Below are 14,144 nucleotides of genomic sequence, written 5' to 3' on the forward strand. Positions count from 1 at the left end.
GTCCATCCTCCCCAGCCTTTTCCATGGAGGACATCTCTTTTCTTACATCTCCAAATACACCTCCCTCTGTGCCCAAAATTCCTACTCCTCGTCCCGCTGTTGCAGATCCGACGCCGTCCTCTCCTACGATTTCTTCTCCTCCCTCATCGCATGACTCTCCACCTTCATCGCCAATACCTTCCCCTTCCCCACCTTCATTGCCGATAGATTCCCCGTCTCCACCTCCAGTGATTCCACCTCTTCCTTCCTTTCCTTTCCATTATACTCGTCGTTCACGTGTTGTGGATGAGTCTACCGATGCGCCCTCTTCTTCTAGTGTGTCGTCTTCCTCCTCTCAACCGACTTATGGTCTTCGCTCTCGGCCTTGTCCGCCCCCTGACCGGTATTCTCCTTCTCGCTATGGTCTTTCGACCGTTCTTGAGCCGACTTCTTATCGAGATGCTATTGTTCATCCTGAAATGGCAGTTTGCGATGGAAGAGGAGATTGCTGCCCTTGAGCGCACCGGCACGTGGGACCTGGTTTCTCTTCCACCCCATGTTCGTCTCATCACTTGTAAGTGGGTCTATAAGATTAAGACTCGCTCTGATGGTTCTCTTGAGAGTTATAAAGCTCGTCTTGTGGCTCGTGGCTTTCAGCAGGAGCATGGTCATGATTACGATGAGACTTTTGCTCATGTGGCCCATATGACCACTGTCCGCACACTTCTCGCTGTGGCCTCTGTTCGCCATTGGTCTGTGTCTCAGCTTGATGTTAAGAATGCCTTTCTTAATGGTGAGTTGCGTGAGGAAGTATATATGCAGCAACCACCTGGGTATTCAGTTCCTGACGGCGTGGTTTGCCTCTTCGTCGCTCTCTATATGGTCTTAAGCAAGCCCCCCACGCTTGGTTTGAGCGTTTTGCCTCGGTCGTTACAGCAGCTGGTTTTTCGCCCAGTGCTCATGATCCAGTGTTGTTTTTCCACCTTTCTGCTCGTGGTCGCACTCTTCTCCTTCTATATGTTGATGACATGATCATCACTGGCGATGATTCTGAGTACATTGCCTTTGTCAAGGCCCGTCTTAGTGAGCAGTTTCTTATGTCTGATCTTGGTCCCCTTCGTTACTTTCTTGGGATTGAGGTTTCCTCCACCTCGGATGGCTTTTCTATTTCTCAAGAAAAGTATATCCAGGATCTTCTTGCTCGTGCGGCTCTTAGTGATGAGCGCACTGTTAAGACTCCTATGGAGCTCAATGTTAACCTTCGCGCTTCTGATGGTGAGGTTTTGTCTGATCCGACGCGTTATCGTCATCTTGTTGGGAGTCTTGTCTACCTTGCTGTGACTCATCCGGATATCTCCTATCCTGTTGACAAGAGCACTCAGCCACGGCATTAGCCACGGCGCAACTCCTGGAGCAGCTGACGGAGCCAAGAGCACTCAGCCACGGCATTAGCCACGGCGCGATACTCTGCCTTGGCGCTGGAGCGAGAGACCGTGGGCTGCCGCTTCGATGACCAAGAGATCAACGAGGGCCCAAGGTAGACACAGTAGCCGGACATGGAGCGTCGAGTGTCGGGGCAGCCAGCCCAGTCGGCATCCGAGTAGGCCACGAGGTCGGTGGAGGCGGAGGCCGTCAGGGTGAGTCCCAAGGACATGGTGCCACGTATATAACGGAGAATACGCTTCACCAAGGTCCAGTGGGAGTCCGCATGCATGTGGAGGCACACCTGCTGAACAGCGTGCTGCAGGTCGGGTCGAGTGAGCGTCAGGTACTGTAAAGCACCAACAATGGAGATAAAACGCTCCATCGGACGTGTCGACGGGTGTGGGCGCCGGCTTACAGTTAAGAATACCGGCACGCTCCAGGAGCTCGTGGGCATACTTCTGCTGATGCAGAAAGAAGCCGTCAGGCCAGTGGACCACCTCGATGCCGAGGAAGTAGTGCAGGGGCCCCAAGTCCTTGAGGGCGAACTCATCACGAAGACGAGCGGTCAGCCGCTAAAGGAGATCGGGGGCGGACGCCGTGAGGATGATGTCGTCGACGTAGAGCAGCAGATATGCAGTGTCAGCTCCCTGATGATACATGAATAGTGCGACATCGGAGCGAGTGGACCGAAAGCCCAAAGACTGTAGGAAGGCTGCGATACGCTGGTACCAAGCCTGAGGCGCCTGCTTCAACCCATAAAGAGAACGGGAGAGCAAGCACACAAAGTCTGGGTGCTCGGCATCGACGAAGCCAGTGGGCTGCTCACAGTACACCTGCTCGGCAAGGTGGCCGTGCAAGAAGGCGTTGGAGACGTCCAACTTGTGCACAGGCCAGGCGCGCGAGACCGCCAACCGGAGCACGACGCGGATCGTGCCCGGTTTAACAACCGGGGCGAAGGTCTCGATGAAGTCCACGCCCGCGCGCTGCCAAAATCCATGAACCACCCATCGATCCTTGTAGTGCTCGAGAGAACCGTCCAGGCGAGTCTTGTGGCGAAACACCCACTTGCCAGAGATGATGTTGGCACGAGGGGGTCGCGGAACAAGCTGCCACGTGCGGTTGCGCTGTAGGGCGTCGAACTCCTCCTGCATTGCAGCTAGCCAGTGGGGATCCCGAAGGGCAACGCGAGCGGAGGTGGGGACGGGTGATGGCGTCGACGCCGAGGCGGTGCACACATACTCGTCGACAGAGTAGCGCATGCTAGGCCGAAGCACTCCTGCTCGGGCACGGGTGGTCACACCAAGTGACGGGGCAGCAGGGCCGGCGGGTGCCGCGGCGACGGGGGCCACGGCGGCGTGGGCACCCGGTGCGTGTTGGAAATATGCCCTAGAGGCAATAATAAAATGGTTATTATTATATTTCTTTGTTCATGATAATTGTCTATTGTTCATGCTATAATTGTGTTATCCGGAAATCGTAATACATGTGTGAATACATAGACCACAACATGTCCCTAGTGAGCCTCTAGTTGACTAGCTCGTTGATCAACAGATAGTCATGGTTTCCTGACTATGGACATTGGATGTCATTGATAACGGGATCACATCATTAGGAGAATGATGTGATGGACAAGACCCAATCCTAAGCATAGCACAAAGATCGTGTAGTTCGTTTGCTAGAGCTTTTCCAATGTCAAGTATCATTTCCTTAGACCATGAGATCGTGTAACTCCCGGATGCCGTCGGAGTGCTTTGGGTGTACCAAACGTCACAACGTAACTGGGTGACTATAAAGGTACACTACAGGTATCTCTGAAAGTGTCTGTTGGGTTGACACGGATCGAGACTGGGATTTGTCACTCCGTATGACGGAGAGGTATCTCTGGGCCCACTCGGTAATGCATCAGTATAATGAGCTCAAAGTGACCAAGTGGTTGGTCACGGGATCATGCATTACAGTACGAGTAAAGTGACTTGCCGGTAACGAGATTGAACGAGGTATTGGGATACCGACGATCGAATCTCAGGCAAGTAACGTACCGATTGACAAAGGGAATTGTATACGGGATTGATTGAATCCTCGACATCGTGGTTCATCCGATGAGATCATCGTGGAACATGTGGGAACCAACATGGGTATCCAGATCCCGCTGTTGGTTATTGACCGGAGAGTCGTCTCGGTCATGTCTGCATGTCTCCCGAACCCATAGGGTCTACACACTTAAGGTTCGGTGACGCTAGGGTTGTAGAGATATTAGTATGCGGTAACCCGAAAGTTGTTCGGAGTCCCGGATGAGATCCCGGACGTCACGAGGAGTTCCGGAGTGGTCCAGAGGTGAAGAATTGTATATAGGAAGTCCAGTTTTGGCCACCGGGAAAGTTTCGGGGGTCACCGGTATTGTACCGGGACCACCGGAAGGGTCCCGGGGGTCCACCGGGTGGGGCCACCTATCCCGGAGGGCCCCATGGGCTGAAGTGGGAGGGGAACCAGCCCCTGGTGGGCTGGTGCGCCCCCCCCCCTTGGGCCTCCCCTGCACCTAGGGTTGGAAACCCTAGGGGTGGGGGCGCCACCCACTTGGCTTGGGGGGGAAGCCACCCCTTGGCCGCCGCCCCCCTTGGAGATCAGATCTCCTAGGGCCGGCGTCCCCCCAGGGGGCCTATATATAGGAGGGGGGAGGGAGGGCAGCCGGACCACAGGCCCTGGCGCCTCCCTCTCCCTCCCGTGACACCTCTCCCTCTCGCTGAGCTTGGCAAAGCCCTGCCGAGATCCCGCTACTTCCACCACCACGCCGTCATGCTGCTGGATATCCATCCACTTCTCCTTCCCCCTTGCTGGATCAAGAAGGAGGAGACGTCCTCCCCAACCGTACGTCTGTTGAACGCGGAGGTGCCGTCCGTTCGGCGCTCGGTCATCGGTGATTTGGATCACGACGAGTACGACTCCATCAACCCCGTTCACTTGAACGCTTCCGCTCGCGATCTACAAGGGTATGTAGATGCACTCCTCTCTCTCGTTGCTAGATGACTCCATAGATTGATCTTGGTGATGCGTAGAAAATTTTAAATTTCTGCTACGATCCCCATCAGTGGCATCATGAGCTAGGTCTATGCGTAGTTACTATGCACGAGTAGAACACAAGATTGTTGTGGGCGTAGATATTGTCAATTTACTTGTCGTTACTAGTCTTATCTTGATTCGGCGGCATCGTGGGATGAAGCGGCCCGGACCGACCTTACACGTACGCTTACGTGAGACAGGTTCCACCGACTGACATGCACTAGTTGCATAAGGTGGCTAGCGGGTGTCTGTCTCTCCCACTTTAGTCGGATTGGATTCGATGAAAAGGGTCCTTATGAAGGGTAAATAGTAATTGGCATATCACGTTGTGGTTTTACGTAGGTAAGAAACGTTCTTGCTAGAAACCTATAGAAGCCACGTAAAAACATGCAACAACAATTAGAGGATGTCTAACTTGTTTTTGCAGCATATGCCTTGTGATGTGATATGGCCAGAAGATGTGATGAATGATATATGTGATGTATGAGATTGATCATGTTCTTGTAATAGGAATCACGACTTGCATGTCGATGAGTATGACAACCGGCAGGAGCCATAGGAGTTGTCTTTATTTTTTGTATGACCTGCGTGTCATTGAATAACGCCATGTAAATTACTTTACTTTATTGCTAAACACGTTAGCCATAGAAGTAGAAGTAATCGTTGGCGTGACAACTTCATGAAGACACGATGATGGAGATCATGGTGTCATGCCGGTGACGAAGATGATCATGGCGCCCCGAAGATGGAGATCAAAGGAGCAAATGATATTGGCCATATCATGTCACTATTTGATTGCATGTGATGTTTATCATGTTTTGCTTCTTATTTGCTTAGTACGACGGTAGTAAGTAAGATGATCCCTTATAATAATTTCAAGAAAGTGTTCCCCCTAACTGTGCACCGTTGCGAAGGTTCGTTGTTTCGAAGCACCACGTGATGATCGGGTGTGATAGATTCTAACGTTCGAATACAACGGGTGTAAGCCAGATTTACACACGCAATACACTTAGGTTGACTTGACGAGCCTAGCATGTACAGACATGGCCTCGGAACACGGAAGACCGAAAGGTCGAGCATGAGTCGTATAGAAGATACGATCAACATGAAGATGTTCACCGATGTTGACTAGTCCGTCTCACGTGATGATCGGACACGGCCTAGTTGACTCGGATCATGTTTCACTTAGATGACTAGAGGGATGTCTATCTGAGTGGGAGTTCATTGAATAATTTGATTAGATGAACTTAATTATCATGAACTTAGTCTAAAATCTTTACAATATGTCTTGTAGATCAAATGGCCCACGTTGCCCTCAACTTCAACGCGTTCCTAGAGAAAACCAAGCTGAAAGATGATGGCAGCAACTATACGGACTGGGTCCGGAACCTGAGGATCATCCTCATAGCTGCCAAGAAAGATTATGTCCTAGAAGCACCGCTAGGTGATGCACCCATCCCAGAGAACCAAGACGTTATGAACGCTTGGCAGTCACGTGCTGATGATTACTCCCTCGTTCAGTGCGGCATGCTTTACAGCTTAGAACCGGGGCTCCAAAAGCGTTTTGAGCAACACGGAGCATATGAGATGTTCGAAGAGCTGAAAATGGTTTTCCAAGCTCATGCCCGGGTCGAGAGATATGAAGTCTCCGACAAGTTCTTCAGTTGTAAGATGGAGGAAAACAGTTCTGTCAGTGAGCACATACTCAAAATGTCTGGGTTGCACAACCGCTTGACTCAGCTGGGAGTTAATCTCCCGGATGACGCGGTCATTGACAGAATCCTTCAGTCGCTTCCACCGAGCTACAAGAGCTTTGTGATGAACTTCAATATGCAGGGGATGGAAAAGACCATTCCTGAGGTATATTCAATGCTGAAATCAGCGGAGGTGGAGATCAAAAAGGAACATCAAGTGTTGATGGTGAATAAAACCACTAAGTTCAAGAAAGGCAAGGGTAAGAAGAACTTCAAGAAGGACGGCAAGGGAGTTGCCGCGCCCGGTAAGCCAGTTGCCGGGAAGAAGCCAAAGAATGGACCCAAGCCTGAGACTGAGTGCTTTTATTGCAAGGGAAGTGGTCACTGGAAGCGGAACTGCCCCAAATACTTAGCGGACAAGAAGGCCGGCAACACCAAAGGTATATGTGATATACATGTAATTGATGTGTACCTTACCAGTACTCGTAGTAGCTCCTGGGTATTTGATACCGGTGCGGTTGCTCATATTTGTAACTCAAAACAGGAGCTGCGGAATAAGCGGAGACTGGCGAAGGACGAGGTGACGATGCGCGTCGGGAATGGTTCCAAGGTCGATGTGATCGCCGTCGGCACGCTACCTCTACATTTACCTACGGGATTAGTTTTAAACCTCAATAATTGTTATTTAGTGCCAGCTTTGAGCATGAACATTGTATCTGGATCTCGTTTAATGCGAGATGGCTACTCATTTAAATCCGAGAATAATGGTTGTTCTATTTATATGAGAGATATGTTTTATGGTCATGCCCCGCTGGTCAATGGTTTATTCTAAATGAATCTCAAGCGTGATGTTACACATATTCATAGTGTGAATACCAAAAGATGTAAAGTTGATAACGATAGTCCCACATACTTGTGGCACTGCCGCCTTGGTCACATTGGTGTCAAGCGCATGAAGAAGCTCCATGCTGATGGACTTTTAGAGTCTCTCGATTATGAATCATTTGACACATGCGAACCATGCCTCATGGGCAAAATGACCAAGACTCCATTCTCCGAAACAATGGAGCGAGCAACCAACTTATTGGAAATCATACATACTGATGTGTGCGGTCCAATGAGTGTTGAGGCTCGCGGTGGCTATCGTTATGTTCTCACTCTCACTGATGACTTGAGTATATATGGGTATGTCTACTTGATGAAACACAAGTCTGAGACATTTGAAAAGTTCAAGGAATTTCAGAATGAGGTGGAGAATCAACGTGACCGAAAGATAAATTTCTTACGATCAGATCGTGGGGGAGAATATTTAAGTCACGAATTTGGTACGCACTTAAGGAAATGTGGAATCGTTTCACAACTCACGCCGCCTGGAACACCTCAGCGTAACGGTGTGTCCGAACATCGTAATCGCACTCTATTGGATATGGTGCGATCTATGATGTCTCTTACCGATCTACAGCTCTCATTTTGGGGCTATGCTTTAGAGACTGCCGCATTCACTTTAAATAGGGCACCGTCGAAATCCGTTGAGACGACACCGTATGAATTATGTTTTGGAAAGAAACCTAAGCTGTCGTTTCTAAAAGTTTGGGGATGCGATGCTTATGTCAAGAAACTTCAACCTGAAAAGCTCGAACCCAAGTCAGAAAAATGCGTCTTCATAGGATACCCTAAGGAAACCATTGGGTATACCTTCTACCTCAGATCCGAAGGCAAGATCTTCGTTGCCAAGAATGGGTCCTTTCTGGAGAAAGAGTTTCTCTCAAAAGAAGTAAGTGGGAGGAAAGTGGAACTTGATGAGATAACCCCTCTCGAACCAGAAAGTAGCACAACACAAGAAAATGTTTCTGTGGTGCCTACACCGACTAGAGAGGAAGTTAATGATGACGATCATGATCAAGTTGCCACTGAACTTCGTAGGTCCACAAGGACACGTTCCGCACCAGAGTGGTACGGCAACCCTATTCTAGAAATCATGTTGTTGGACAACGGTGAACCTTCGAACTATGAAGAAGCAATGGCGGGTCCAGATTCCAACAAATGGCTTGAAGCCATGCAATCCGAGATAGGATCCATGTATGAAAACAAAGTATGGACTTTGACAGACTTGCCCGATGATCGGCGAGTGATAGAAAATAAATGGATCTTTAAGAAGAAGACGGACGCGGATGGAAATGTTACCATCTATAAAGCTCGACTTGTCGCTAAGGGTTATCGACAAGTTCAAGGTGTTGACTACGATGAGACCTTCTCACCCGTAGCGAAGCTGAAGTCCGTCCGAATCATGTTAGCAATTGCCGCATTCTACGATTATGAGATATGGCAAATGGACGTCAAAACGGCATTCCTTAACAGCTTCCTTAAGGAAGAATTGTATATGATGCAGCCGGAAGGTTTTGTCGATCCTAAGAATGCTAACAAGGTATGCAAGCTCCAGCGCTCCATCTATGGGCTGGTGCAAGCATCTCGGAGTTGGAACATTCGATTTGATGAGATGATCAAAGCGTTTGGGTTTACACAGACTTATGGAGAAGCCTGTGTTTACAAGAAAGTGAGTGGGAGCTCTGTAGCATTTCTCATATTATATGTGGATGACATACTGTTGATGGGAAATGATATAGAATTCTCGGAAAGTATAAAGGCCTATTTGAATAAGTGTTTTTCAATGAAGGACCTTGGAGAAGCTGCTTATATATTAGGCATCAAGATCTATAAAGATAGATCGAGACACCTTATTGGTCTTGCACACAGTACGTACCTTGACAAGATATTGAAGAAGTTCAATATGGACCAGTCCAAGAAGGGGTTCTTGCCTGTATTGCAAGGTGTGAAATTGAGCACGGCTCAATGCCCGACCACGGCAGAAGATAGAGAAAAGATGAGTGTCGTCCCCTATGCCTCGGCCATAGGGTCTATTATGTATGCCATGCTGTGTACCAGACCTGATGTAAACCTTGACGTAAGTTTGGTAGGAAGGTACCAAAGTAATCCCGGCATGGAACACTGGACAACGGTCAAGAATATCCTGAAGTACCTGAAAAGGACTAAGGATATGTTTCTCATATATGGAGGTGACGAAGAGCTCGTCGTAAGGGTTACGTCGACGCTAGCTTCGACACAGATCTGGATGACTCTAAGTCACAAACCGGATACGTGTATATTTTGAATGGTGGGGCAGTAAGCTGGTGCAGTTGCAAGCAAAGCATCGTGGCGGGATCTACATGTGAAGCGGAGTACATGGCGGCCTCAGAGGCAACACAAGAAGCAATCTGGATAAAGGAGTTCATTACCGACCTAGGGGTGATTCCCAATGCGTCGGGCCCGATGACTCTCTTCTGTGACAACACTGGAGCTATTGCCCTTGCCAAGGAGCCCAGGTTTCACAGGAAGACCAGGCATATCAAGCGTCGCTTCAACTCCATTCGTGAAAATGTTCAAAATGGAGACATAGATATTTGTAAAGTACATACGGACCTGAATGTAGCAGATCCGTTGACTAAACCTCTCCCTAGAGCAAAACATGATCAACACCAAACTCTATGGGTGTTCGATTCATCACAATGTAACTAGATTATTGACTCTAGTGCAAGTGGGAGACTGTTGGAAATATGCCCTAGAGGCAATAATAAAATGGTTATTATTATATTTCTTTGTTCATGATAATTGTCTATTGTTCATGCTATAATTGTGTTATCCGGAAATCGTAATACATGTGTGAATACATAGACCACAACATGTCCCTAGTGAGCCTCTAGTTGACTAGCTCGTTGATCAACAGATAGTCATGGTTTCCTGACTATGGACATTGGATGTCATTGATAACGGGATCACATCATTAGGAGAATGATGTGATGGACAAGACCCAATCCTAAGCATAGCACAAAGATCGTGTAGTTCGTTTGCTAGAGCTTTTCCAATGTCAAGTATCATTTCCTTAGACCATGAGATCGTGTAACTCCCGGATGCCGTAGGAGTGCTTTGGGTGTACCAAACGTCACAACGTAACTGGGTGACTATAAAGGTACACTACAGGTATCTCTGAAAGTGTCTGTTGGGTTGACACGGATCAAGACTGGGATATGTCACTCCGTATGACGGAGAGGTATCTCTGGGCCCACTCGGTAATGCATCATCGTAATGAGCTCAAAGTGACCAAGTGGTTGGTCACGGGATCATGCATTACGTTACGAGTAAAGTGACTTGCCGGTAACGAGATTGAACGAGGTATTGGGATACCGACGATCGAATCTCGGGTAAGTAACGTACCGATTGACAAAGGGAATTGTATACGGGATTGATTGAATCCTCAACATCGTGGTTCATCCGATGAGATCATCATGGAACATGTGGGAACCAACATGGGTATCCAGATCCCGCTGTTGGTTATTGACCGGAGAGTCGTCTCGGTCATGTCTGCATGTCTCCCGAACCCGTAGGGTCTACACACTTAAGGTTCGGTGACGCTAGGGTTGTAGAGATATTAGTATGCGGTAACCCGAAAGTTGTTCGGAGTCCCAGATGAGATCCCGGACATCACGAGGAGTTCCGGAGTGGTCCGGAGGTGAAGAATTATATATAGGAAGTCCAGTTTCGGCCACCGGGAAAGTTTCGGGGGTCACCGGTATTGTACCGGGACCACCGGAAGGGTCCCGGGGGTCCACCGGGTGGGGCCACCTATCCCGGAGGGCCCCATGGGCTGAAGTGGGAGGGGAACCAGCCCCTGGTGGGCTGGTGCCCCCCCCCTTGGGCCTCCCCTGCGCCTAGGGTTGGAAACCCTAGGGGTGGGGGCGCCTCCCACTTGGCTTGGGGGGGGGGGAAGCCACCCCTTGGCCGCCGCCCCCCTTGGAGATCAGATCTCCTAGGGCCGGCGCCCCCCAGGGGGCCTATATATAGGAGGGGGGAGGGAGGGCAGCCGGACCACAGCCCCTGGCGCCTCCCTGTCCCTCCCGTGACACCTCTCCCTCTCGCTGAGCTTGGCGAAGCCCTGCCGAGATCCCGCTACTTCCACCACCACGCCGTCATGCTACTGGATCTCCATCAACTTCTCCTTCCCCCTTGCTGGATCAAGAAGGAGGAGACATCTTCCCCTACCGTACGTGTGTTGAACGCGGAGGTGCCGTCCGTTCGGCGCTCGGTCATCGGTGATTTGGATCACGACGAGTACGACTCCATCAACCCCGTTCACTTGAACGCTTCCAGTCGCGATCTACAAGGGTATGTAGATGCACTCCTCTCTCTCGTTGCTAGATGAATCCATAGATTGATCTTGGTGATGCGTAGAAAATTTTAAATTTCTGCTACGATCCCCATCAGTGCGGCGATGGGTGCCGCGGCTGCGGAGGGGATCACGGCAGCGGCGGCGGCAGAGGACGCAGCAGCAGTGGCGGCGGCGGGGGCCGCGGCGGCAGCAGCGCCGGCCGATCCGGCGGCGGAAGAGGCGACGAGCGAGGTTGACGTCGAGCCCGTCGCAGGGGTGGCGGGCGGGGTGGCGGGCTCAACCTCGTATGAGGGAGACGGGGACCCGAGGGCCCGCTCGGACTCGACCTCGGGGGAGGGAGTCGCAAAGCCGGGTGGGGGCTGCAGAGGGCGCCGGGCCGGGGGGGTGCCGCCGCGCATCGCTCACGAAGGGGGCGCGGGGGCCGGCGCCGAAGGAGCCGATGCCGGAGGAACCTGGAAAAAAGGGAACACCGTCTCGACAAAGTACACGTGCCTCGAGGTGTACACGCGATGAGTGACAGGATCATAGCACCGGTAACCTTTGGTGTTAGGAGGGTAGCCAAGGAAGACGCATGGGACGGATCATGGTGCGAGCTTGTGTGGCGTGGTGGACGCGGTGCTAGGATAACAGAGACACCCGAAGATGCGGAGACCATCATAGGACGGTGGTGTGCCGAAGAGAAGATGGTGAGGGGCGTAGTTCCCCCGAGGGCGACACAGACGAATGTTAACTAAGAGAGTGGCGGTGGCGAGAGCATCGGGCCAAAACCGAGCGGGCACGTTAGAGTGAAAGAGTAACGTGCGAACGCAGTCATTAAGAGTGCGGAGAATGTGCTCGGCGCGGCCGTTCTGCTGTGAAGTGTATGGACAAGTCAGACGGAAGATGGTGCCGTGAGAGGCGAGAAGCGTGCGGAGAGCGACGTTGTCAAACTCTTTTCCGTTATCTGTCTGGAGTGCGAGTATGGGGCGACCGAACTGGGTGGTGACATAGGAATAAAAGGCGGTGAGTGTGGCTAAAGCATCGGATTTACGACGAAGGGGAAAAGTCCACACATAATGAGAATAATCATCTAAAATCACCAAGTAGTATAGATAGCCCGTGTTACTCGCAACGGGAGATGTCCAAACATCACTATGAAGTAATTCAAACGGAAAAGTGGAAATTGAAGAAGACGCACTAAAGGGAAGACGAACGTGCTTGCCTAAGCGACAAGCCTCACAAGAGTGCTCATCGAACTTATTATATGAGAAAGAGAAACTCCTAAGAATTTGACGTAAAGCGGTGTGGTTGGGGTGACCCAAGCGAGCGTGCCAAAGGTCAACGCCGGCGGCAAGGGCGACGGGTGTGGAGGTGGAGGCGCCGGCGTGCACGGGGTAGAGCTCATCGGGACTGTCACATCGATGAAGGACCATCCGGGTACGGGCGTCTTTCACAGAAAAGCCAACACCGTCAAATTCAACAGTAAGTGGGTTCTCACGAGTAAGACGACGAACAGAAACTAGGTTCGTGACTAATTCAGGTGAAACAAGAACATTAGACATAGTGATGGGTGTGGAAGTGGAGGGAAAACTAGTGCTACCGATATGAGTAATAGGTAAGGAGGAGCCATTGCCGACGGTGATACGAGTGGGTGTGTGAACGGGAGTGGAGGAGGTTAGGTTACCGGGATGAGCTGCCATGTGCGCAGTAGCACCTGAGTCCATGTACCAGTCGCCCCCACCGACAGAGCTACTCGACGATGGCGCGAAGTGCTGGGCGGCGAGGAGGGTAGGATCCCATGGCACGGGTACCGGCGGCGGCGGAAGGCCCCAGTAGGGCGGCGCCGGGGCGGGCCAGAACCACCGAGAGGCACCGGAGCAAGGAGGGCGCCGTAGCCGGCGCTGGTCGACTGGTAAGGCGCGCCGATGAACCCCTGGGGGCCCGGGGGAAGAGCATGCTGGTAGTTCGGCGCCCCCGACGCCCTGGGCCTGCTGCTGCGGCAGGCAGGGACGGCGGCCGCCACGCCGTTTGCGTTGACCCCCTCCTCCTTGCAGCTGCTGCTGGGGAGGCGCGGGTGGCGGCAACGGGTAACACCCGACGGGTGCGGGAGGACGCGGCTGGGTCGGCGCGAGTGGATAATCCATCGACGGGGCAGGCGGAGCATGGCCGCCGGCCATTGGCGGCGCCGGCTGCATGTGGGTGAAGTGAGCCGGTGCGTCTGCGGACATGTAGCCGAAGAGAGATGACGCGGCAGGAGACATCGCAGTGGCGGCGGCGACGACTGGGGGAGGAGGCACGGCGGCGGCCAGGGAGGAGCGGCGGCGCGCGGTGGGGATGAGCGGCGGCGGCACAGACCAGCAGCGGTGGCGGCTGGGTGCGGCGGCAGCGGCACAGACCAGCGGCGGCGGCGAGAGGTGGCGGCGACTGGGTGCGGCGGCGGCGGCGGGAGGATAGAGCGCTGCGGCGGCGACAGCGCACAGCGGATAGGGTGCAGCGGCGGCAGCAAGGACCCGCGGCGGCGGCGGCGAGGGCAACGGAAAGCGGCGGCGGCGGCCAGAGAGAACCGGCGCGGCGGCGGCAGACGGCGCCGCCGCGCCTCCATCGCGCCGCCGCTGCCGCCGCTCCATCCACCCGCCTTGGGTGTGTGTGTTGTGTGTCGTGATGACGTGTGTTTGTATCGGTTCGTTCGGATGTATGTGGTAATGGTTGCTTCATAATATAAAGCTGGGAAACCCTTTTTCGGTAAAAGGAAGACGGTATTGAAATATTTGGAGGATGGAATCATGCCA

The sequence above is a fragment of the Triticum aestivum genome, chromosome 7D (assembly GCF_018294505.1).
Source record: "Triticum aestivum cultivar Chinese Spring chromosome 7D, IWGSC CS RefSeq v2.1, whole genome shotgun sequence".
NCBI classification, from domain to species: Eukaryota; Viridiplantae; Streptophyta; class Magnoliopsida; order Poales; family Poaceae; genus Triticum; species Triticum aestivum.